The following is a 25954-nucleotide window of genomic DNA, read 5'->3' on the forward strand; positions in this document are numbered from 1 at the left end:
GGTTCTAGATCTCCATTACCTTTGGCAACTACTTTCTTTAACTCTGTACCATATTAACTCTTGTAGAGCTTTCTTCATACCCCAATTTGCTTCACTGACCCAGCTGTAGGTGATACGTATAGTGCCGGTTACTTTCATACACCTCTTAAATATCTATAGACCAGATAAGACGATCTTTCGAGGCTTTGCTAGAAGCTTAGCTTAACAGTTACAACAGAGCAAGACGTCCTTCCCCTAACTGAACTCGGCTCTAAATGTGGCGGCCCCAGCCTACCTGCACAGGTAGAGTTCATATAGGCAAAGTGCTTCATGGTGATGTCCATAAAGCTGGTATTCCAATGAGTCAGCATCTCCTAATGGGCTTGGTTAAGGTTCTCAGCTCTCTTAGGCTAGCAGGGTAAAGGAAGCTGTCTGGGAATCCAGCATCTTTTATAATTGCACAGAGTTGGTGGGTTGGACCCAAAAAAAGTCAGAGAATTCCTCCGTGAACGGCAGCAAAAGATATCCCCCTTGGTTGGGGCAGCCATGCTAGCTAACTACAATAGGCAACCTGCATGCAGGTATTTAACTAAAGATTGCAAGCTGGCAGAGTAATATCGCAGAAGAGACATACAATGTCTCTTGTGCAATATAATACACCTACCTGCCTGCTCACAATCTTCTGCAATATCTCTGCATATGCAGCTCAGCTTACATCTCCGGCATGGTCCCAGTATGCTGGGATGATTGAATCCTGAGCAGGGATTTTATTTCTCAGAGAAAAGGTGCAGGAACCACCTCTGCCAAGCCTTACACTTGTTTCCGCCCCCAAACTTAGCCCTAGAACCGCCCCTTGTCTCCACCCCTACACACCTCCTAGCATTGCCCCTTTAGAGGACAGAGAACCATGTAAAATGTGGGGGGGGGCTATACAAGTAATTTGTGTGGAATTTATTAATAAAAACCAATTCAGTCAAATGTACAAAAAAATAGAACTATTCAGCAATATTACAAGAGGATTTCACCATTCTTGTCATATATATCTTCTCAGCCTCTCACCTTGCTTCTCACATCAGAGATATCTCCCATATCCAGTAAAGAGACAGCCCAATCTTGCAAAGAGACATCCCCCATATCCAGGAAAGAGACATCCCCCATATTCAGCAAGAGACATCCCCATATCCAACAAGAGACAGCCCATATTCAGCAAAAAGACATCCCCATATTCAGCAAAGGGACATCCCCAATATCCAGAAAAAGATACCCCCATATCCAGCAAAGACACAGCCAACTCCAGCAAAGAGACATCCCCATATCCAGCAAAGGGACAGCCTTCATTTCCAGCAAAGGGAAACCCCTCATATCCAGCAAGTGACATCCCCATGCAGCACAGAGACATCCTCCATATCCAGTAAGAGACATACCACATATCCATCAAAGAGACAGTCGAATCCAGCAAAGAGACATCCCCATATCCAGCATAAAGACATCCATCATATTTAGCAAAGAGTCATCTTCATATCCAGCAAGAGACATCCCCCATATCCAGCAAAAAGACATCCCCCATGTTCAGCAAGAGAAATCCATATCCAGCAAAAAGACAGCCCAATTCAGCAAAGAGACATCCCCATATCCAGCAAAGGGACATCTCCTATATCCAGCAAGAGACATCCCCCATATGCAGCAAGAGAAATCCCCATATCCAGCAAAGAAACAGCCCAATCTAGTAACGAGACAGCCCAATCCAGCAAAAAGAAAGCCTTATCCAGCAAAAGGACATCCCCATATCCAGCAAAAGACATCCCCATATCTAGCAAAGAGACAGCCCCATCCAGTAAACAGACAGCCCAATCCAGCAAAGATACATTCCCTGTATCCAGCAAAGAGACATCCCCATCCAGCAAAGAGGCGGCCGAATCCAGAAAAGAGACAGCCAAATCCAGCAAATAGACATCCCCATCCAGCAAAGGGATAGTCCCTTCCAGCAAAAAAAGTCCCAATCCAGCAAAAGAGATATTCAGCAAATGGACATATTCAGCAAAGGGACATCCCCAGCCAGCAAAGAGACATCCCCATCCAAAAAAAAGATATCCCCATACCCAGCAAAGAGACAGCCCAATCCAGTAAAGAGACATTCCAATCCAGCAAGGAGGCAGTCCCATTTCCAGCAAAGAGACATCTTCATCCAGCAAAGGGACATCCCCATATCTAGCAAAGAGACAGCCTCATCCAGCAAATAGACATCCCCATATCCAGCAAAGAGACATCCCCATTCAGCAAAGAGATATTTCAATCCAGCAAACAGACAGTCACAAGCCCACATCCAATCAGCATTAACAGACACAGCCCCCTCCAACAACTTTGTCAATTTATCAAAAAAGCAATGTATAACCTCAGCCCAGTGAGCTCTGAGCAGCTAGGACAGGCTACCCACACCACAGCTCTTCCAGACAGCTGCAGCTGCTGCCAAATGGAGTATCCAGTCTGCAGGGGGGAGGCAAAGTGCAGATAATATCAGCCGTAACTACCTTATTTGTATTGGTTCACGTGGCCAGCTTACTACTCTGTGGCCACCTTACTAAGCCATGTGGAAACAGCTTTGCTCCCAGAACAACATTTTGGCACATTCTGCCAGAAAAAAGCCCTGCTCCTGCGCCAACGTTACATGATCTTGTGCCGATCAATAAAGATGCCCAAAGGCCGCACCCAGGGAGAAGATGCCAGCACCGGTGAGGAACCCAGACCGTTAGAGAGGAGGTAAGTTTAGTGCTTTACTTCTGCTTTAAGTATGCAAGTGTTATACCTGGAAGATCCCCATAGAAGTTGGAAATCACTGTAGTGTAAACACCTACAGTGATTTCCAAATTCCATGAGAAACTTCCATGTATGACGTATACATACTTCAGACCAAACTGGACTTATGTAACGTAATGTATACATACTGTATGCATACCTGGAATTCAGCACATACCACCATCTAGTGACAAAAACAAAAAGAAGCTTGTAAGCAGGTGCTTCTGGGATGTCATTGTATGTATTTCTGCTGTTGTATTCATTGCACTGTGTTGTTATACAGACAGTGACATGCTGCCTGCGATGGGAAGGGGTTAACTGTGTCCATATTCTTTTCCCCAGCTTTCTGCATGGTACTTGGTGTAGGCGTCAGGTCCTCCAGTAGCAAGGGGGGTCAATGTTCTGACTCCCTTCCTAGCAGTCGTTTCCTGCAAAGGTATCTGGGACCACAACTGCGATACAGAGAACCTGTGTAGCCATATGGTACAGGAGAGCAGAAGGAGTTAATTTTTTGCATGCATGAAGTCCATGCTAGGTGCACGGTGGGACCCCATTCTGTCACTGGGAGTATGGTAGCAGAGGTACGCTGGACAGCTGGAGAAGGCATAGGGTCTTGGGCATTGTTGAGCACACACACATACAAAAGTTATCCTACGTACAGAGCATGGTTGACCCCAACCATACGTTCTTCATTGGCCTCATCATGTAACGTGTTTTTTATTTTCTCAGAAAGTGAAAAAAGTAAGATTAAAAAAAGCATCGGAAAAACAATGCTAATTAAATATACAACATAAGAAAAAAATTACAAATACAAATAACACATAGGAACATATTTATAAAGCAGAGACTGTGACATTCTCCAAACAGGGGCGGACTGACAACTTATGGGGCCCCCGGGGAATAGGGGATCATGGGGCCCCTGTGTCCTTGCCCAAACTCAAAAAAGCCTAAGAAAAAGATACCAGGGGCATCTCATGGGGGCGCCCTACTGACCCCGGGCCCTCGGGCAGTATCCGAGTTTCCAAATGGTCAGTCTGCCCCTGTCTCCAAACATCCACTGCAAGTAAATCAATCAATCACAGTCACTGCAAGACACACCTGCAGTGAATGTTTAGTGAATGTCACATTCACTGCTTTATAATATACTACGAAAGGAGATACAGTACATTAAATTCCCCTAAAAACAGCCAAAAGCCTCCACTCTTTTGGCCAAATGTTTCAACAGAAACAGATTTTCTAATATCTCTCAGCTCATTCCTACACATTTCTTCTTCTGGTGTCATTGTCACTGAGGCACCAAGGGGAAATCTGCCCAATGTAACCGCAGACAGCATTAAAATACCGGTAGAGGTTTCCTTTCCCACACTTTTCAAAATAAAAAAAAACAAACTAAAAATAATAAAAAGACTGGATTTGGTCTTTAAATAATTATACAGATGAGTATGACTTAAATAGGATGCTTTTTTAATTTAGCAAAGCACTAGAAATATAACATTTACATAAAGGTCTGTATCAGTAAAACAACAAGAACCGTTGCAGTCAGAGGTTTGATGTGTGTAATTAGGATAGATCCAGAAGAAAAGCTCAGCATTGGACGGCTTGTAACATCTGAACTCCGAGGTCTGGTTGACTCTCCTCCACCTGCTTCCTTATACATTGCAGACAATTCATAGGGACAGCACAATTGTCGCCCTGAGCAGGTACAGGACCGCTGGTTACTATGGTTACAAACCCTTTCTCTGATTTAACTATTTCTTCTCATGTACATGATAGCATTTATTCCTTGGCATTTGTTTCATGTGGATTCACTGTGGAGCGCCTGCAATGATCAAAGTGGAGAGCTGAAATAGGCTCCCTCTGTGTTCTGAATATAACCCACTAATGAATATGCCACAGAAAGAGCCTGCATGATCCTCCCATGAAACCTGACTTGTCAGCGCATGAATGAAGGTGTAGATTTTAGCTTTGTGGGGAAGGGGGAACAAGGCCATCTGAGAATGCATCAGCGGGCCCTAGGATGAAAAGTACATTTATCTTCACTGGCAAAGGCTAATGGCACAGATTCAGCATATTTGGGCTGAAATGTTTCTTACGATGACCTTTCCGTGTACATGCGAAAAACAAGTGTAAAATTGGGTTCCTCGGCAACATATGTTTCTTGAAATAATCAATATAATTTACCAAACTTTTGAGTACCGTCTCCCAATTTGTTATGGGAAAATCTCTGGGGCACTCTCATGTCCCAACCAACCACCTAAATCAACTTCAGAGTGGCTGCAAAGTGACAACAGGGATTATAACCCTTTCGTGATAACGGGTCATTATTGCCTATAAGCCCAAACAAAATCTAGAAGTTTCAGTATGCATCAGTTAACTTAACAATAACTCTATCACTAATTTGTTCCCTTACATTGTCTTCCAAGGACATATTTAGTTTTAGTACAGATATATATAGTGCTGATATTTATATAGCACTTTACATATATATTGTACATATATATCACATCCGTTCCTGCCCTAAAGATACTTACAAGGTCCCTAACTCTCATTCACATTCACGTTTATTTTATTAGATATGCACTCACCGGCCACTTTATCAGGCACATCTGTTCAATTACTTGGTAACACAAATTGCTAATGACTTGCTGAAGTTCAAACCGAGTTAAGTGACTTTGAGTGTGGCATGGTTGTTGGTGCCAGACGGGCTGGTCTGTGTATTTCAAAAACTGCTGATCTACTGGGATTTTTACACACACCTGTCTCTAAGGTTTACAGAAAAAGGTCCAAAAAAAGAGAAAATATCAGTGAGTGGCAGTGTGGACGAAAATGCCTTGTTAATATCAGAGTTCAAAGGAGAATGGGCTCGAGATGATAGGCAACAGTAACTCATGTCAATATGGACCCAAATTTCTGAGGAATGTTTCCAACACCTTGTTGAATCTGCGCCATGAAGAATTAAGGTGGTTCTGAAGGCAAAAGGGGGCCAACCCAGTACTAGCAAGGTGTACCTAATAAAGTGGCCGGTGAGTGTATATACTGTACATACATTACACAGCCCAACAAAACAAAATCTTTTTTTCTTCTCATATTTCAATATTTTTAATAGAAGTAATAAAAGTACAACAGTAGAAAATGTTGCATAAAAGTAACAAGTTCCTCAGGTTGCCATAACAGTAAGAAGGAAAATACCTTAGTGACATCTCAAAGAGGAATTCAGACCAGCAGATACTGTACCTTAATTCCAGAAATCCCTGAGGTGCATGGATATTAAGCAGTCTCTTTTGTCTTTTTAGACCCGTTTTTAGACCTTTATAGACCGCTTTCTTTTTAGACCACATTTAGACCTGCTCTTGGGGTTATTTGAGGTGCTAATTCAGAAAATTGCATTGTCTAGACTGCATCAGCTCTAGTTTCTTAGATGTGGTCGAATTTATATAATGTTTTAGTCAGTTTTTGAAAAGATCTTGTTGGTCAACTTGTTCTGTTACCTAGTTCCTGTTTTTGCGTACAAGTTAGCAGATATAGTGAGATGATTTACGTACTTCCAGCTGTAATTTTACATCAAAAACATTGGATTCTAAAGTGTAAATGATTAGCTGTAATATAGTTATGATCGTACATTATGCGTGTGTATATTGCCACTCATATCATTTCATTTTTGCAGATCGAGCATCTTGGAGGTTATGGCTACTTTTTATGTGTTTCTTTCATACTACAGGAAGAAGGGTCAGCCGCACACCGGAGGATTGATGAATATAGAGATATGATTAAGCACGAGATTGTGTAAAACACGATAACAGGTCTTATATTCATGTCCTGGTGTTTTGTGTGTCCTATGGATCAATAAATACACACTATATTCATCAATCCTCCGGTGTGCGGCTGACCCTTCTTCCTGTTGCATCGTGTGTGGTGGAGAGCCAGAGCCTGCACCTATCGTGGATTGATCTGGATTGTCTCCCTGAGCGGTATACCTCTGTTCTTTGGTTTCTTTAATGCTAAAAGAGATTTAAAAAATACTTTATTAAAATATCCTGATTTTTGATGGGTGACCAGAGTGTTATATGGCATTCATGCTGTATCTCAAAAACTAGAGTTGATAGGAAAAAATGGGTGCCAATTCTGGAATCAAGAGATCAAATATACATAGGAACATTCAAGGCACCAAAATGTGTTGCCCTGTGTTAAACATTGATAAAATGTAAGCAGTAGCCTGTGCAAATAATATAAATATATTGAAAGTGATGAAAATATTATATAGGTAAGAAAAAAGATAATAACACAATATGTGCATATAGAAGGTAAATGCTAAGGTGCATCACCATTTTTTGGGTGTTTGCATGTGATGGGGTAATGGATAGTACAGCTTCAATCTTCAGTCTCTTTGGGTGCAATGGTGCAATGTTTTAATAAATATCACACTGCAAGGGTTAAATAGTTTCGGTCTAGGAGACCGGGAAAGCAGATTTACTTCCCTGATCCCTACTTACTCACTACACTCCAGCAGTAGACTGTCCCTCAGTATCCAAAAGGAAAAGTTCACAGGGCTCATCTGTAAAGGAGACGGTGGATGAGGAGATGACAGCCAGTAGCTTGTGGTGGAATGGAGTGTCAGGAATGGACTTGTCAATAGTGGTGGGACTCACCTGCCTTGTGGGCTGCAGTACCAGGGCTGGCCAGCGGGTGCTCTCAACAACCAGAGGTTCACTTCGGCAATTAGCCATCACCTGGGGCTGATTGCAGGTGGTGTATTTAAGGGATGGCCAGACCTGCAGTCTGTGTCTTGGTGTGTGTTTTTCCATGGGCCCCTGTATCTTGTAACCTGCATTTCTGTTCCTGTTCCTGCCTGACTTGTTGCCGACCCTGCCTGATCCTGACCTCTGCTGACCTCTCCTGTTTGATCCCTGGCTTGTGACCCTGACCATTCTCTGCCTGACCCCCTGTACCTACCTGTCCGTTAGTTGCTGTACCCGGCTCGTGACCTGACAACTCTCCTGTACCTACCTGCCCGATAGTTATCGACCCGGCCTGCCTGACTACGTTGTGCTCTATATGTGTATGTACCTGTGTATCTATATCAGTTTAGGTTTGGGTTTGTTTCACCTTGTTGTATGTATTTGTGTTAGCTTGGGGTTTGGTGCACTGCGTTTATGTTTGTATTGTTAGTCTTAATAAATTGTCTTATTTATACCATATCTGAAGCTTGCGTTTCCCTGTGTCAGTCCACACACTTCTGGTCACACCCGCATCCCTGACATGGAGACATACACTGGGAAACTCTTCAAAAAGTACGAAGCAGAGTTTGGGTGAAGGAGAGAAGAGACCAGAAGGGGCTTCTAAGTGCAATAAGTCCGTATAGGCTTTAATAAGTACAGTTAAAAACACTTACAGGATGGAAGAAATAACAGGCTCATAAAAGGTTTGTCAATGTTTTGGGCTCTTTCCACTGTATAGCAGCTCACTGTGCCGGCCAACATTTGCAGGGGGAGCTCAGGGTGAGGTGCCAAGATGGCCGCCGCTCTTCCAGGAATGCTGGAAGACCCGTTTTGAAGAAGGAGCGTTGCGCAGGCTTTGAAACGCGTCACCGTTCCATGCTCACGTCACTTCCGGTTTGCATTCCATCTGGACAGCGTGTATTCCAGCGTGCAGTCCAGCATTCCAGGAAGAGCAGCGGCCAACTTGGCACCTAACCCTGAGATCCCCGTGCAGCTGCTGGCTGGTTGTTCCCTTAAGTGTATGTTACCTTAAATATTTTATTTTTTTCTTTGTGTGTTTTCACATGTGTATTTTATAAATCTTAGTCTCCATCATTTTCATGTACTCTTCCATCTGAAGTATTTGGTTTATTCTTCCAGTCACCTTTCTTCCTTGATCTAAACTGACCATAGAAACAACACACTGACCACACTGATGACAAAAGCTGATTTGTGTTAGTGTGGTCAGTTTTCATCCTTTGGATGGCCATTCAGAGAAACAGGACTCTGTACAGGCACACAGCATGCCTATATTGGGTAGCTTGTTCAGCCATCATGTCCCATGACCAATCACAGCTTGCCAATGGCACATGCCCCTTCCTAATCACAGTCTGCTTCTGGCACACCCCCACTCCCAATCACGAGTGAAACAGGAAACTAAAGCCAGCTTGACTTATAGGTCTGGTTAGGCTGTGGTGACAGGGTCTCTTTAAATAAAATCATAAAAGGCTTCCACATAAGCTTCCATGGCTGACATTTACTTTTGAAAATGCCCATTGTCTGGTTGTCATGCTGGCCATCTATCTTCAATACATTGAATCAATGACCTTAAAGCTGAAGTATGACCAAAAACTATTTTTGTACCTTTGCACAATAAAAATATATTACCTCTAATGACGTGTGCCCCATCTATGGATGATTCAGCATTTGTTAAATCTCTTACTTTTATAAAGCCCACAGTCTCTTTTCAATGCCGAGCGTCTGATGTTGAGCCTTATAGTTCCAGCTGCAGCACAAAAATCAAGGAAGCCACTCAGCACCCCCTCTATTCAGAAAAAGGCCTTGTATTCTTTCCACTGAAAGAGGAGGAGGGATTTTCATGTTCATCCTACCTTCCTCCATTCACAGAACGCCTCTGTGCGATATCTGTACAACAGCTGGAACTACAAGTCTCAGTGCCGGATGTTTGGTGTCAACAAGAAAATGGGGAAGAGATTTAACAAATGCCACAGCAGCCAGATATGGGGCACACATTATTAGAGGCAACTTATTTTTACTGTACAATTATTCAAAAATAGTTTTTGACCATACTTCAGCTTTAACCACTTGGCCTCCTGAGGATTTACCCCCCCCCTTCCTTCCTGACCAGGCCATTTTAACTGACTATTGCGCAGTCATGCAACGCTGCACCCAAATGAAATGTTTGTCCTTTTTTCCCACAAATGGAGCTTTCCATTTGTGGTATTTGATCGCTTGTGTGTTTTTTATTTTTTGTGCTATAAAAAAAGACCGCCAATTTAGAAAAAAAAATAAATATTTTTTACTTTTGCTATTAAACATGTCCAGTAAAAAAATGTAAAAAAATCTAATTTCCTTATAAATTTACGCCAAAATGTGTTCTGTTACATGTCTTTGCCAAAAAAAATCCCAATACGTGTAAATTAATTTATTTATGTGAAAGTTATAGCGTTTAGAAATGGCGGTATATATACTTAGATTTTTTTTTTTTTTTTACTAGTAATGGTGGCGATCAGTGACTTATAACGGGACTGCAGTGGGCATTCTGACACTGGGGGAAACTGACTTGGTGTCACTGACATCCCCAGTGACACCAATACAGTGATCAGTGCTAAAAAAAAAGCACTGACACTGTACTAATGACACTGGGCAGGAAGGGGTTAACATGAGGGGCAACCAAAGGGTTAACTATGTGCTGAGAGTGTTTTACTAGGGAGCGGTGTCAGTGTGCTTCACTGTAATTACACTGCTTTGGATGGCTGTGCGCAGCACAGCCATCCAAAGCAGTGTGCCCCGAGGTGACAGGGAGGAGAACTGTTAGTAAACAAAACAGTTCTCCTCCCATCAGAGATCCTCAGAAATCACAGGGCGCCGGTGAGTAATCAACGGCTGGGACCCGGTGATTAACAGCCGTGGCTGTGAATGGCGGCGTGGGTAGGGCACACACCCCCTACCTGGAAATCACATGTATATATGTGATATTGTGCACCCGTGCCGCCCTGTAGCAGTATTTCTGCTATAGGGCGGTCGGGAAGCGATTAAACAAGTATGCTGATAAGGACTTTTGGCTTTTGTCCCCTTTTCTTGGTCTCTATTTTTGTCTTTTTATTAGAATTTAAACCATGGGATCAGCATGTTTTAGGCAATAGGTATCCCATGCCAATGGGCCACGCTACTAGCATTTTCAAAAGGAGGTCAACGATAGCAGTCCCATAATTCCTCATGACAGGTTTATTTTTACTATGTTTGCTGAATTGCAAAGTTTTGAAAATTGGAAATTACAGAAAACTGGATATTACATTTTCCATGCTGTTCCAGCACAGTACTGCTAATAGTAGAGAAAAATTAGTACCATCCCAGTTCTAGACTTTTTCTAATAACTTTTTCTAATAACAGCACAATAGTGAGAATTTTAATAACAGGTGCCACACTATGGGCAGATCCATGGAAAAAATTTTTTCTCTTTGCAGAAAATACATTTTTCTCAGTTGAATATTAGTGGTTCAGAAGATAAATGTCAGACATTTCTATGTGAAGCAATGAGAGAGAAAGATATTAGTGGGTTATTTATCAAAGTCTCCAAGCCATACCAGATTTACAAAGAAAAATCTGTCCCATTAAAATGAAGGAGATTCTCATGATTGATTTCGAGAGCACTGATTGTGTACCCATTTTTGCCTTAGTTTTGCAGTTGAGAGATATTGATAAATGACCCCGTTATACTCATAGGAGGACATTGGATACACTGACAATAAACTGAGTTGGTCTTGGAAAGAAAAAAAACTATGAATATGAATATGCCTATAAAAGTTTGGGTGTCACTGTCATCAGCCTTTCAGTATTTGGTAGTAATATTGAGTATTTGCATAAAAATAAATAGGGAAACAAAAAACTGTTAGCATAATAATGACAGTATTTAGGTTAGGTTCACGGCTGAGCTTGAGCTTCTTCAAGCATTTGTGGAGCTGTTTTTCACGCATGTTTATACATGTGTTGTTCAGGCGTTTTCAGGTTTTAGCCAAGGGAATGGTAGTTACTGGAGAAGGAGCACTTATACACTTCTATTCAAGTCTATAGAGACCAAAAACACAGGACTCTGCTCCAAAGAAGCTCACTTACATTTGATCTCTGAGCAACAAGTTTCAAGTGACACGATGCTCAGGTGTGAATAGAGATATAACATTTCTGGAAATTTTGAAGCCATGGATTCTTCCGGAAAAGATGGAAATTTTTGGAAATTTTTTTAAAAAATCAGCGTGGAGTAGTCTTACAAACTGAAAGTCATTTTGTTACACTGCAAATTACAGCTTTGCTCTCAGCAGAAATTGCGCTTTGGAAATATTTTCAAACTGTAGATCAGGGTTTTTTTTTCCTTTTTACTTTTGAGGAACCTTTGGCAAAAAGTCTGAGATCTCGTGAAAACCCCAAAATAATTTTCATATGCACAGCTCATGCAACAGTGATGTGATCAGCGAGCTGTAGATATAACAATTATTCTTGGAAAGAACATTAACCTCCCTAGCGGCCTGATTATGTCCATATTTCTGTTCTTAAGCGGTACATTTTTTTGCATGAAAATATGTATTTTTTTTATTGTAGGCCTGTAATTTTTAGGAATAACTCACTGAAATCTGTCCGAACAAGAGTCTAGTAAACATCCCGGGTATGTTAAAATTTGAAACACGAAATCATAAATTATAATTTAATAAATAATCATAAAAAATAATAATATAATAATAATAAATTGAATTCAATAATATAATCAAACCGAAAACACTGAAATTTGAAACAGAGCGCCGAGTTCGCACATCACTGATCAAAGTCACAAAATCGTTTTCAGTGTCTGATGACGAATTTCCCCACAAATCATTATCACTCAATTCTGCAAGTGTTTCTAATTTACTATCGCTGTTCTCTAGCTGGTCTAAAACCGCTTTTGACCTAAAGGGACGCTTTTTGGACGCCATGGACATTTCTCAGTTTCCAGGCAGAAAGAACAGTAAAAATGCAGGCAGGGCACAGGACAAAGCACTCGGGACAAAATGTATGTGAAATGGGTTGATACAGTAATGTTTTACTATGTGATTTTAGGGAATTCAGTGAATCTCAGATTTACAACTTTCAAATTTCCTGCCAGTTCTGTCCCCGTACGTCCTGACAACGCAGCCAGAGGACACTACAGGGGACACTGCAGGAGGGACATCACGGGAGCGCAGGACAAGGTAAGTGAAGAAGGGATCCCGGAGCAACGCTGCAGGATATTCCCGAGTGTAGCTCGGGGTTACCGCTTGTGGTACTGAAACTTTACCCCAAGCTACACTCGGGAATACCGCCAGGGAGGTTAAACAATAGGACAAATATGGAAACCTAACTCTCTAAGCTGAAAATTGTGCTTTCTTTTTTTTGCAATTCTGGGTCATAAATTAGATAAGCAGTACACAGGAGGTCAGTAGGGCAGAGCAGGGGGATCCAGAAGGGAGCAGTACAGGGGGGAGCCAGGAGAGAAGACTATGGATTGGGGCAGGAGAGAACTGTACAGGAAGGCCAGAGATAACTGTACGGGTGGCGGCATGATGGAAGAGTACAGGGGGCCAGGAGGGAACAGTGTAGGGGCACCAGAAGAGAACAGCATAGTACAGGGGGGCCAGGAAGGAATATGTAGTGCTACCCCAGTGAGGGCCGCTGTGTCTCTAGGTTCCCCTAAGCTCTGCACAGTCAGACAACACACATTTTCCACACATTAATCCACAGTCAGTGTACAGTCCCTGAGCTTGGTTTTTATTATTTTATTGGGGGAATATAACTTGGATAGGGTAATAATGATTATGGGATGCCCAACTTAATTGAATCAAAGAAGCTTACTACATGTGGCTGCCTCTCCCCTTGTAAATCCCTGGGCGTGCTGATGTACTCACTCTGTCCTCCTTGCTCCCACTGCTTCCAGGCCTTGATCCTGTTCATGCCGCACTGCTGAATAGACTGCTGAACTGAGCCAGCCCTAGCCCAGCCTGGAGGCCAGCCCCCCTAGACCTAGGGGACCCCTTCCAGGCCACTGACAGTCTCCTGAGCACTCCATCTTCCACCCATCTCTCCAGCCAGCCTGACTATCCATATTTATGAGCTGGTCCACCAATTTACCAGGACCTCCAAACCTGGGATTGGTTAGACTCCCACAAACATGTAGATTAGGTCATCACCTCTTCCACCTACTGGCTTTTGGAAGGTTCCCATGGTCCTCCAGAACCAGGAGGAGGTGATAGAGTCCCAACCTTGACCGAGCTTGACCTGCAGTAATCTGACTTTAATCAGAGACTCACACAGTTACCATTAGTTATATACAATAGATTTGCCTACACCATTCTAGTAGCACACTAGAGGGTGCTACAAATAGTACAGGGGGGCCAGGAAAGAACAGCATGGGAGGAGCAGGAAGGAACAGTATAAGGGGGCCAGGAGGAAACAGTACAGAAGGGCCAGTAGGAAACAGTATAGGGGGGCCAGTAGAGCACGGCATAGTACAGGAGGGCCAAGAGGAAACAGTGCTGGAGAGCACAATACTGAGGTCTGTAACATTTTTCCTCATGCAGAGTAGCTCAAGAAAACTTCTGGATCGTATCTGGCGTGCTGATCCCCAAACACCCTCCTCTCTTGTCTCTCCCAGTTGTTGTCACACACAGGCACCTGGGCAGACAGAAGAAGAGGGCTGGCTGGGATTGGCGCAGGACAGTCATGCATGTTGTCTCCCTCTGTGGTTTTGCAGTTTGACTGTCAGCTATTTGGGGATGTGATCTACCCATCTACTGTTTGTGATGGATGTGCAGATCAGGTTAGAACCCCTGGGGACCTCTCGTGGAACCCCATTTGAGAAACACTGTTCTAGATGTTGGTCTACCATTTTACTGAGAGGAGGAAAAGAAAAACTAATTTACTGACCAGACTATAGGTAAACATTATGCTGTGATGGTGGAGAACATTAATTGGATGTTTTAAAGGTTATAAAGATAAACTAATTTGTCATATGTATCCTCTTATCTGTCAACTAAGACCTGAGGACAGAAACTATCATCTACTGTAGCACAACAATCACCCAACTGTAGGAGATACAAGATGAAGCCAACAAGCATACTAAATTTGTGCCTTTCCCCTGCAGTGCCCCCTAGTTTCAGAAATGAACATTTCTCTTATCTGAGAACTGCATTGAGAAGTGCTGTGTCACTTGAATTGTATTCCAGGATTTGCTTGTCTTCAGCTGAGAGGACTTTACATAAAGTCTCAAAATCTTTTATTAAAATCTTCATGTTATATAGTTTGAATACCATGCCATATACTATACAGTGCCTTGAAAATGTATTTATACCCCTTGAAATTTTCCATATTTTGTCATGTTACAACCAAACACGTAAATGTATTTTATTGGGGTTTTATGTGATAGACCAACACAAAGTGGCACATAATTTTGAAGTGGAAGGAAAATGATAAATGGTTTTCAAAACTTTGTACAAATAAATATCTGAAAAGTGTGGCGTGTATTCAGCCCCCTTTACTCTGATACCCCTAACTAAAATCTAGTGGAACCAATTGTCTTCAGAAGTCACCTAATTAGTAAATAGAGTCCACCTGTTTGCAATTCAATCTCAGTATAAATACAGCTGTTCTGTAAAGCCCTCAAAGGTTTGTTAAAGAACATTAGTGAACAAACAGCATCATGAAGGCTGGGGAACACACCAGACATGTCAGGGATAAAGTTTTGGAGAAATTTAAAACAGGGTTAGGTTATAAAAAAATACCCCAAGCTTTGAACATCTCACGGAGCACTGTTCAATCCATCATCCAAAAATGGAAAGAGTATGGCACAACTGCAAACCTACCAAGACATGGCCGTCCACCTAAAGTGACACGCTAGGCAAAGAGAACATTAATCAGAGAAGCAGCCAAAAGGCCCATGGTAACTCTGGAGGAGCTGCAGAGATCCACAGCTCATATGGGAGAATCTGTCCACAGGACAACTATTAGTCATGTGCTCCACAAATCTGGCCTTTATGGAAGAGTGGGAAGAAGAAAGCTATTGTTGAAAGAAAGCTATAAGAAGTCCAGTTTGCGAGAAGCCATGTGAGCGACACAGAAAATGTGGAAGAAGGTGCTCTGGTCAGATCAGACCAAAATTTAACTTTTTGGCCTAAAAGCAAAATGCTATGTGTGGCAGAAAACTGCACATCACCCTAAACACACCATCCCAACCGTGAAACATGGTTATGGCAGAATCATGTTGTGGGGATGCTTTTCTTCAGCAGGGACAGGAAAGCTGGTCAGAGTTGATGGGAAGATGGATGGAGCCAAATACAGGACAATCTTAAAAGAAAACCTTTTAGAGTCTGCAAAAAACCTGAGACTGGGGCGGAGGTTCACCTTCCAGCAGGACAATGACCCTAAACATACAGCCAGAGCTACAATGGAATGGTTTAGATCAAAGCATATTTATTTGTTAGAATGGCCCAGTCAAAGTCCAGACCTAAATCCAACTGAGAATCTGTGGCAAGACTTGAAAATTGCTGTTCACAGACACTCTCCATCCAATCTGACAGAGCTTGAGCTATTTTGCAAAGAAGAATGGGCATAAATGTCCCTCTCTAGATATGCAAAGCTGGTACAGACATGCCCAAAAAGACTTGCAGCTGTAATTGCAGCGAAAGGTGGCTCTACAAAGTATTGATTCAAGGGGGCTGACTACAAATGCACGCCACACTTTTCACATATTTATTTGTAAAAAATGTTTAGAACTTTTTATCATTTTCCTTCAATTTCACAATTATGTGCCACTTTGTGTTGGCCTATCACATAAAATCCCAATAAAATACATTCACATTTTCGGTTGTATGAATACTTTTTCACGGCACTGTATATTATTTATCATTTTAAAAGAACATATTCCACACTTCTTTTTTTATTATTTTCCGATTTTTCTGGAAACAAAAACAAAAATGGCTTTGGAAAAAAACGGAAAAAAAACTTTTTTTCCAGGTCTTCTCATCTCTAAGTGTGAAGGGGCACCAGTGAATATAATGAGAATGTTGATGTTGAGCGTTGAATTGCTTCAGGAAACGTGAACTGGACCCAGAGATGAAGTGAAGCATCACTTTCTTTTGAGTAAACCTTTGACCAAACTAGGTGATTCAAACCAAGCACAATTTAAAAATGCATTAGTAGAGGTTTGTACTTCAATGAAAACCTTTCCAGTAATCAGTAGATCCAGAGATATAGGCAGCTGTAATTACATGCAGATTTTGACTTTTCCTGTAAAAGCCAAGCTCAGCCCCACCATTTCCTGCCTCCTAGATTTCCCTATTGGTCAGTGAGGCAATTCTTCACATTCAAAGACTAATAGGGAGGTCCCAAAGGTGGGTGACTATGGATCTGCTGATCATTCTGACATTGTTCTCTGGGTGCCTTGTAATACTGTGATAAATAAAAATCTATATTCCAATCTACAAAAACAGATATGGTGCAGAGCAAAAATATGTATCAAAATAAAATCTAATATATACAATATATGTAGCCAAGATTAATATTGCTATGTGAGAATCAAGACCACTCTATTCTTAGATATATGGAAGGTGATAATAAACGAGTCCAAAAATGTGTTAGTGAATATGTGCTCTGTTATCCCAGTGTGGAATCCAATGTAAAATCCAGTGAAGAGAATGGTAAGATTGCACACTCACCAGAAGCGCAATCTTAATGCGCATAGAATCAACGTATCGGCCGGAGGTCTCATGGAGGTACAGCCTGGTGGTGAAGATGTCCCTCAAAGGGTCCCTTAAACGGGTGGTGGATATACAGGTCTGGTCTCAGGGCTTCCCTCCTCTGGTCCGAATGAATCACCTGGGGTCCTGGGCTGGGGTTTAAACGCTCAGTGCAGAGCAAAAATTGTATGGATGCCCATAGTGTAGTAAGTCAAGTATTTATTAAATGAGGATAAAATAGTAAGTAATTAACATTTAAAAATTGGAGGCACAGAGTGACTGTGGGCTTATGTAAAAGAGCAGTATAAAACTGCTAGATAAACTGACCAGTAAGATAGTAATGATGGCCGCCGGACTTCCGTGATCCGGCGGCGTGACGTCACGGCGTGCAAGGGCTCCTCCTAGAAGCATTTAGTATAACCATACGTCTACTGTAGGGGTGATGCCAAGATTGTCCCTATTTATATTTCAAACTAGCCTTCTTACAGCTACCATAGTAACAGGTACATACAAAGATGTGTGACTTTGCAGACACTGCATTACATACATGTCACTAGAGCCACTGTCTGATCTACATATAACTTGTTTTCCCTTTGGGAATTTTTACAAGAACAGCCATGTTTAAGGTTGAGTTACAGAAAATAAACCTAGAAAGGAGAGTGAGGAGTAAATGTAAACTTTTAGTTGTTTGCCTTTCAAAGTTATAGATCTCCCAAACATCTACAGCTAATCTCTGGGTAAAATTCCCTTGCAAAGTAAACAGATGTTGGACTGACCTTTTTGATCAATCTCTTTTAACGGAAGTACCCCTTGACTGGCGGAAGGGTAATATTTTACCTATCCACAGGAAGGGTAGCAAGGTAGAGGCTGGAAATTACAGACCAGTGAGTTTGGCGCATCTGTTCAATTGTTGGAATTGCTCATAAAAAGAAGGATTAATGTTCACTTAAAATACACATCTTGCTGGATCCCAAGCAGCATGGCTTTAATGAAGGCAGATCATGTTAGACTAAATTGGATTATTTTTTTACTAAATCGCAAATGTTTTGGGACAGGATTATGCTGTGGACATAGCCTATTTTGATTTCAGCATAGCATTTGATACAGTTCCACAATAATCTCCCAAAATGTTGTAAAAGGTAGTATACTGTATAAACTTTGGGTGGTTCAGTGTATATGTAGCTGGTTAAAATTAGATATCAGAGAGTGGTTGTAAATGGAGTTTATTCAGAACAGTCACTAGTGGTGTACCACAATATCAGTTTGGAAGTGATTTCACCAAAGGTTTGGTCAGTAAAGTATATATTTTTGCTGATGACACAAAGGTGTGCAATAGGGTTGCTATTCCTGGAGATGTCTTTGAAAAAAAATGCACCTAGGGAAAAAAATCCCCTGATAGAGTAAAATACTGGTATTACAGTGTTGGCCAGAGCTACAGAGGAAAATGTTTTGGGAGTACTTATTTCAGATGGTTGAGATATATGCAAACAATGTGACCAGGCAGTGGGAAAAGACAATATAAGTAGTGTATAGGGTGTATTACTAGAGAGATTATCAGCAGAGGGAATAACATACTAATTCTCCTGTATAGGTGTGCACACATTGTATGCCAGGTGTGCCTAGGCACACCCTAATCACCCATAGTGATAAGGAGGAACAGAATGAGCATTGCCAGAGCCCTACAAAATGACCTCCAGCAGGCTGCTGGTGTGAATGTCTCTGACCAAACAATCAGAAGCAGACTTCATGATGGTGGCCTGAGAACCCAACGATCTCTAGTGGGTCCTGTGCTCAATGCCTGGCACCATAGAGCTGGATTGGCATTTGCCATTGAACACCAGAATTGGCAGGTCCGCCACTGGCACCCGGTGCTTTTCACAGATGAGAGAAGGTTCACCCTGAGCACATGTGACAGACATGAAAGGATCTGGAGAAGCCGTGGAGAACATTATGCTGCCTGTGACATCATTCAGCATGACCGTTTTGGTGGTGGGTCAGTGATGGTCTGGGGAGGCATATCCATGGAGGGACACACAGACCTCTACAGGCTAGACAATGGCACCCTGACTGCCATTAGGTATCTGGATGAAATCCTTGGACCCATTGTCAGATCCTATGCTGGTACAGTGGATCCTGGGTTCCTCCTGGTGCATGACAATGCCCGGCCTCAGGTGGTGAGAGTATGCAGGCAGTTCCTGGAGGATGAAGGAATTGATATCCTTGAATGATCCGCATGCTTGCCTGACTTAAATCCAATAGAACACCTCTGGGATATCATGTTTCGGTCCATTAGACACTGCCAGGTAGCATCTCAGACTGTCCAGGAGCTCAGCGATGCCCTGGTCCAGATTTGGAAGAATAACCCCAGGACACCATCCGTCGTCTCATTAAGAGCATGCCCTGACATTGTCAAGCATGCATACAAGCACATGGGGGCCATACAAACTGCTGAGTACCATTTTGAATTGCTGCAATGAAATGGACTAGCCTGCTGCATGATTTTTTCACTTTGATTTTGGGGTGTCTTTGAATTCAGTCCTCTGTAGGTTGATAATTTTCATTTCCATCAAACAATGGGGCATCCTTATGTTCCTAACACATTACCCAGTCCATATCAGTATAGATACTCAGCATGATATTTTTCCCCATTGAGATCTGATGTGTTTTCAAAGTGTTCCTTTAATATATTTGAACAGTGTATTTACACATACACACACACATGCAGTAGGCTGCACACGCCTATGTTCCCCTATATTCATCTATATAGTTTTTAGTTAGAACTCATTAAAAATAATGTTCTGGAGACCTCACTTACAAAAAAGATATTGATCAGATAGAATGAGTCCAGAGGTGGGCAACAAAAATGGTGAAAGGTCTGAAGGATAAAACACATCAGAAGAGACTTTGGGAACTTAACCACTTCCTGTCCGGACACTTTTACCCCCTTCCTGTCCAGGGCAATTTTCAGCTTTCAGCGCTATCACACTTTGAATGACAATTGCGCGGTCATGCAACACTGTACCCATATGAATTTTTTACCATTTTTTTGAGACAGATAAAGCTTTATTTTGGTGGTATTTATTCAACGCTGGGATTTTTATTTTTTTTGCTATGTAAATGCAAAAGCCCAAAAATTTTGAAAAAAAGTGTTTTTCTTATAAAAATTTTGCAAATAAATAATGTTTCATCATAAATCTTGGCCAAAATGTATTCCATTATCTTTTTAGTAAAAAAAAATAAGCCAAATTTGTTTATAACCAAAAATTATAATTTTTAAACATTTTGTTTACATTTTTATATTATTATTTATGTTTTGTTTTTTTTACATACTGTCACCCTAGCAGTACAGTGTCATCATGGTGACACTGTACTACTTGTGGGGGGTGATGAAGATTTTTTTTTTTTTTTTTTACAATGCTTGCTTTTACACCCATATAGGATGTAAAAGCAATCATTTCTCCTTCTCTCTGTCTGCTTTCTTGCAGCCATTGAGAAATACTGAGTGATCTGTGATTGATCACAGCTTGTCACATGGTACAAGGCTGTTGTGAATAGCCTTGTACCATGTGACCTCTGTGATCATTCACAGATTTCACACGTAGTAAGCAATGATGTCATAAGCGACATCTTGCTTACTACTTTGCATGTGATCACTGATTGGCCAATCAGTGATCACATGATCGGGATCCCGTCCGATGATCGGTGTTTCGCTATGTCCGGAGGACACGGCGGGCACCGGATCGTGGTGCTGTGCACTCCCAGGCAGCACGCACAGCTAGAAATGGCGGGTGCCGTTTATGAACGGTCACCCGCCCCTGGAGTGCCACCGTGCTGCCGTTTATAAACAGCAGGCAGACGGCAAGTGGTTAATATGTACAGTCTGGAGGAAACAAAGGGAAAGAGGAGATATGAATTAAACCTTTAAATACATCAAGGGGGTGAATTAGATTCAGTAGGGCAGTATTTCCAATAGGAACACAGGGACATGAAACTTGCAAGAGAAAAATGTAAAACTAATCTTAGAAAGTAATATTTTATTGAGTAGTTGAAGTTAATAGACTTGGAATATACTTACAACAGTAGAGTCAGTCAACAGAAAGTAGATTCAAACATGCTTGGGACAAATGTAAATCTATACTCCGACCAAATAGACAAAAAAAAATGATGATTGATTCTTCTGCCCGTATACAAAACAAACAAGATAGATATAAAAAATGGGGCAGACTCGATAAACCACTCTTGTGCTGTTTCTTTATGCTGTCACTCTTCTATGCTTGTATGTTTTTCCGTCTCCTTGCCTTTAGTAAGCCCCATAGACTTCAGCGCAACCATAAGTGTAAAGGACCAAGAGACCACACAACGCCTGACCAGCAGACCAAGATCAGCACATAGCAGCATACTCTGGGTGGGGCCATCACTCTAGAACACATCTTAAAGCGGAGTTCCACCCACAAAGGGACGTTCTGCTTTACAAATTGGTCCCCAACTCCCCAATAAGGATTGGCACCTTTGGGGAGTGGGGAGGGAGCAGGTACCTCAAACTGACAGGTACCCTCTCCCACTTCCTCTGTGATTGCCTAGGCGATCGGAAGCGGAAGTTGTCCTACCCTCCCTCCCTTAGTCTTCTGGGACACGTGACAGGTCCCAGAAGACTACGGGGCTATTCAGGAAGCGCAGCGCTACTCATGCATGCGCAGTGAGCACCCAAGCCACAAGCTGTCACAGCCGGGTGCCCACACTGAAGATATCGGTGCCTGGAACACAGGACTGCCAGGGAAACAGGCTGCGGGGAGGACACCGCGGGATCGTGGGACAGGTAAGTGGCTGTTTTTTAAAAGTCAGCAGCTACAGATTTTGTAGCTGCTGACTTTTATTTTTTTACAGTGTGAGTGAAACTCAGCTTTAAGAGCTAAATGGAATAATATAGACGATGCTGCTTGAGATGCTTTTGTCAAGCAATGTCCCCTTTATTAGGCAGAATACGATAATATAGGCACCTCTTGGAGTATTGGTCTGCAAGTTGGTGGTATATAAGGTAAACATGATATTTGCTCATATTTATCCAGCTGGATAACACTATATGATGTATCAGGCCATATGTGCTTTTGTTGAATAACTACAGCAATTGTTCCAGGTGGTTTTTAAGGTAGTGGACTTTACAAGGATTCTGCCATAAATCTCCATTAATCCTAGCAGGTATCTACTGAAGTGCAGATCATGTAGAATCTTGGAAATAATAGACATGCCTCTCTAAAGCTGGCAAAGTAGAATTTCATTAAAAAAAATGTAATTTCAAAAATGTTTATTTAATTTTCTGAAATGTTGAATGTTGAATTTTCAAGCGACATTCGTCAAATCATTGAATTTACTAAGAATGTTCGTACCAATGTTTGTCTGAACATTTGTACAAAATCTACCAATGTATGGCCAGCATAAAGCAGAACTAAATTCTCTTAATCAACATGAACGATTTTTAATCCTTATGCTGCTAGCGTTAGTAAATAGATGGGAAGGTACAGTATATAATATTTACTTTTGTCATTTTTTTTTTACATTTCCTCAGTTGCTTCCTCGTTTCTGGCCAAATTAATGTCATACTGTATATCCCAGGAGTCTTCGTGGGCATTTTGTTTTTCATCTGGAGCAGGAGAGGAGGAGCTTTCTCAGCTAAGCACACCCTCCTGTTTGCATGCCTGAGCTAAGGGCATATGGATTCCAGAAAATAAATGCTACCCTTACTCAAGATGGCCACAGCTAGAAATGGTAGGGGGTGTTTTCAAAGTGATTTCCCAACAAAATTAAACATGAAGACATGGATAAACACAAACACCACCAATCAGTGCTACACTTGCTGCAATCAGGCTTGGATAGTGTATGGGGGCGGTGTACTAACCTTGAATAACGGCAGAGGCTGCTACTATTGTAGGTTTAAGGAATAGGCTGCCAACATGTAAACATAAAAGGATTTATGGAAACACCTCAAAATAATAAGACAATACAAGAAGAACCACAAAAGCAACAATCCCATCGGTTTGGGCTAATACTAATTATTCTACTACTAACACAGCTGGCTGAAGCAAGGCTGCCTCCTCAAACAGGCTGGGAACTCGAGCACTGCAAAAGAGAAAGGGAGGAGGAGAGAGGCACCAAGTCTCCACTCGTGTAGTAGGATTTTATTAAATATATAATGTTAAAAACAGATCACAAACATCTCAGAATGATAAGCATGGAACTAGCTCAGTCTGAAGCCAACAGGGGAAATCCAGTCCTGACAGGAGCCACTGGGATTGCAGAAGCACTGCAGGAGCCAGTGCAGGAGCCAGTGCAGGAACCCAAAAAGCTGCCTGGGAGCCGCCACGGGAGGGTCAAATAAGCTGATGAAGGAGTCCTGGATTAGCCTCCAAATTGATTGGTCACAGCATCCTGACATTTGACAGTTGCGCTGACAGCTCCTTCCGCAATGGCTCTCTGGAGGCTTTCTGGATTCCTGCATTGACTCCTGCAGTGCTTCTGTGATCCCAGCAACTCCTGTCAGAACTGGACTTTCCCCTGTTGGCTTCTGACTGACCTAGAACAATGCTTATCACTATGAGATGTCTGTGAGTGTAAAACTATGGGGTTGATTTACTAAAGGCAAATAGACTGTGCAATGCAAGTGCAGTTGCTGTTCTGTCTCTCCAATCTAAGCATTGAAAGTGTGATCTCTGTAACTTACAGTTGTGATGAGATAGCGATAACTTCAACCTCCGTTGGATACCACAGTCAGTGACTCAATCGATAAGACATCTTGTAGATCTTGTGAAGTTTATTCCATAAACTGAGAGAATCTTACAGCAATGAACATTGGATAGGTCAAAAGATCATAATGTGATCTGCTTCATGACATGAGGCTTGAAGCTGAGGTTCATTATTGGGATATGAACAAAAGGGTGGGGCTATCTATACAGCATGAACTAAACCAAAGGAAAGGGAGGAGTAGAGACAAAATGCAAAGAACACTTAAAGGCATATGACAGTCATGTGAAACAGGACAGTTGCTCTAGAGCTAAGTAAATAAGGTAAAGCTTCACTTTGCAAAGAATACCCAATCACATACAAGGAAAATAAAAATAACAGTATTTTTACTTAGACATGATTGGATGATGGAAATCAGCAAAGCTTCCCCTCATTTCAGAGAGTGCCCTCAGCATGCAGTGCTCAGTATATTTGGTTTTAGTAAATCAACCTCAATCTGTTTTTAACATTATACATTTAATAAAATCCTACTGCACCAGTGGTCACCTTCCCTTTCTCTATGAAGACTTGGATGGGTGATTATACTTGTAATATTTATTAATGAATCAAACAGCATTTTCAGTTAGTTGTACTCAGCTAAAGTAAAGTTCTGCTTTAAAGGATAAGTTCACTTAAAAAAAAAATAATACATGCAAACTTTTTTTCAGGTAAAAAAATGTGCATTTTTTTAAAAAAAATTTTAGGAGTAATCAGCAGATCGCTGGTGTCAAGCAGGATTCCTGCAGACTGTCAGTATATGGGCAAGCAGTTTCACACTGACAGGGAGAATTAATGAACTACTAGAGCACTCAAAGGCTGTCGGTACTTGTAGTTTCTCATTCACAGAACTGTGTGAATGAATGACATGGCCTAGTGGGCGGAGGTTTTTTTAAATTGTGACAGCAGGGGAAGAAGATCCCCCACTAGCTGTCACAATGGGGGATTGGGGGTGGGTGTAAGGGACAAGCTCAATGTTTAGAGCCTACGTGACTATTAGGTAGTATATAGTTACATAGTTAGTCAGGTTAAAAAAAGACAAAAGTTCATCTAGTTCAATCATAACAAAAAGGAAAAAAGTTATAATCCCATACCCACAGTTGATCCAGAGGAAGAAAAAAAAACAGTAAAACATGATACAAATTTCTCCTGCAGGGGAAAAAATTCCTTCCTGATCCCCCGAGAGGCAATCGGATACTCCCTGGATCAACTTTACCTATAAATGTTAGTATCCAGTTATATTCTGTGTATCTACGAAAGAATCCAGGATTTTTTTGAAGCAATCCACTGAGCTGGCCAGAACCAACTCTTGACACATTATATGGATTTAATGCATTTGCAGAATTTTTAGGATCAATACCCCATGTACTGTAGATAGAGAACATACCAGTAAATTTAAAATTGTAGTTAAAAAAAATTAAAAGGCTTGACATATTCAGAGTGGACCTCCACTCCTTCCTCAGAAGCACAACAACCCTTTAATTGGAAGAGATGAACACGTCCCTTTTAAATTACATCCAAATACTTAGAAATAAAAGCAAAAGAAGACCTTTTGGAGTATTTGGGGTATTTAGAATTACTAAAACTGGAGCACTCAGAATCTGATGCCAATCAGATAGCCAATCAGCTTCTAACTTCAGCTTGTTCAATTAAGCTTTGTCACTAAAACCTGGAAGCTGACTGGTTGCTATGCAGAGCTGCACCAGATTTTGCACTCCCCAGTTTTAGTAAATCTCTCCGTTTACCTTCTATATTCTCTTCCTATGCAGAAAAGCAACTGATGCTGTTTGGGGTTTCAAACTACTCAAAAGTTTTTTAAGTAATGTCTAGAGAAATATAGGGTGGTGATGAGGAGGCACTGGGGAAAGACTGAGGACAGCAGCATATGGTAAGAGTGCCATGTTGTCTCACCAACCTAATGCATATACATGTAAACATAGGATGCAATTATACAATTTT

Source organism: Staurois parvus, unplaced genomic scaffold (assembly GCF_062004578.1).
Source record: "Staurois parvus isolate SC_StPar_1 unplaced genomic scaffold, SC_StPar_1.0 ptg000445l, whole genome shotgun sequence".
Taxonomy (NCBI): Eukaryota; Metazoa; Chordata; class Amphibia; order Anura; family Ranidae; genus Staurois; species Staurois parvus.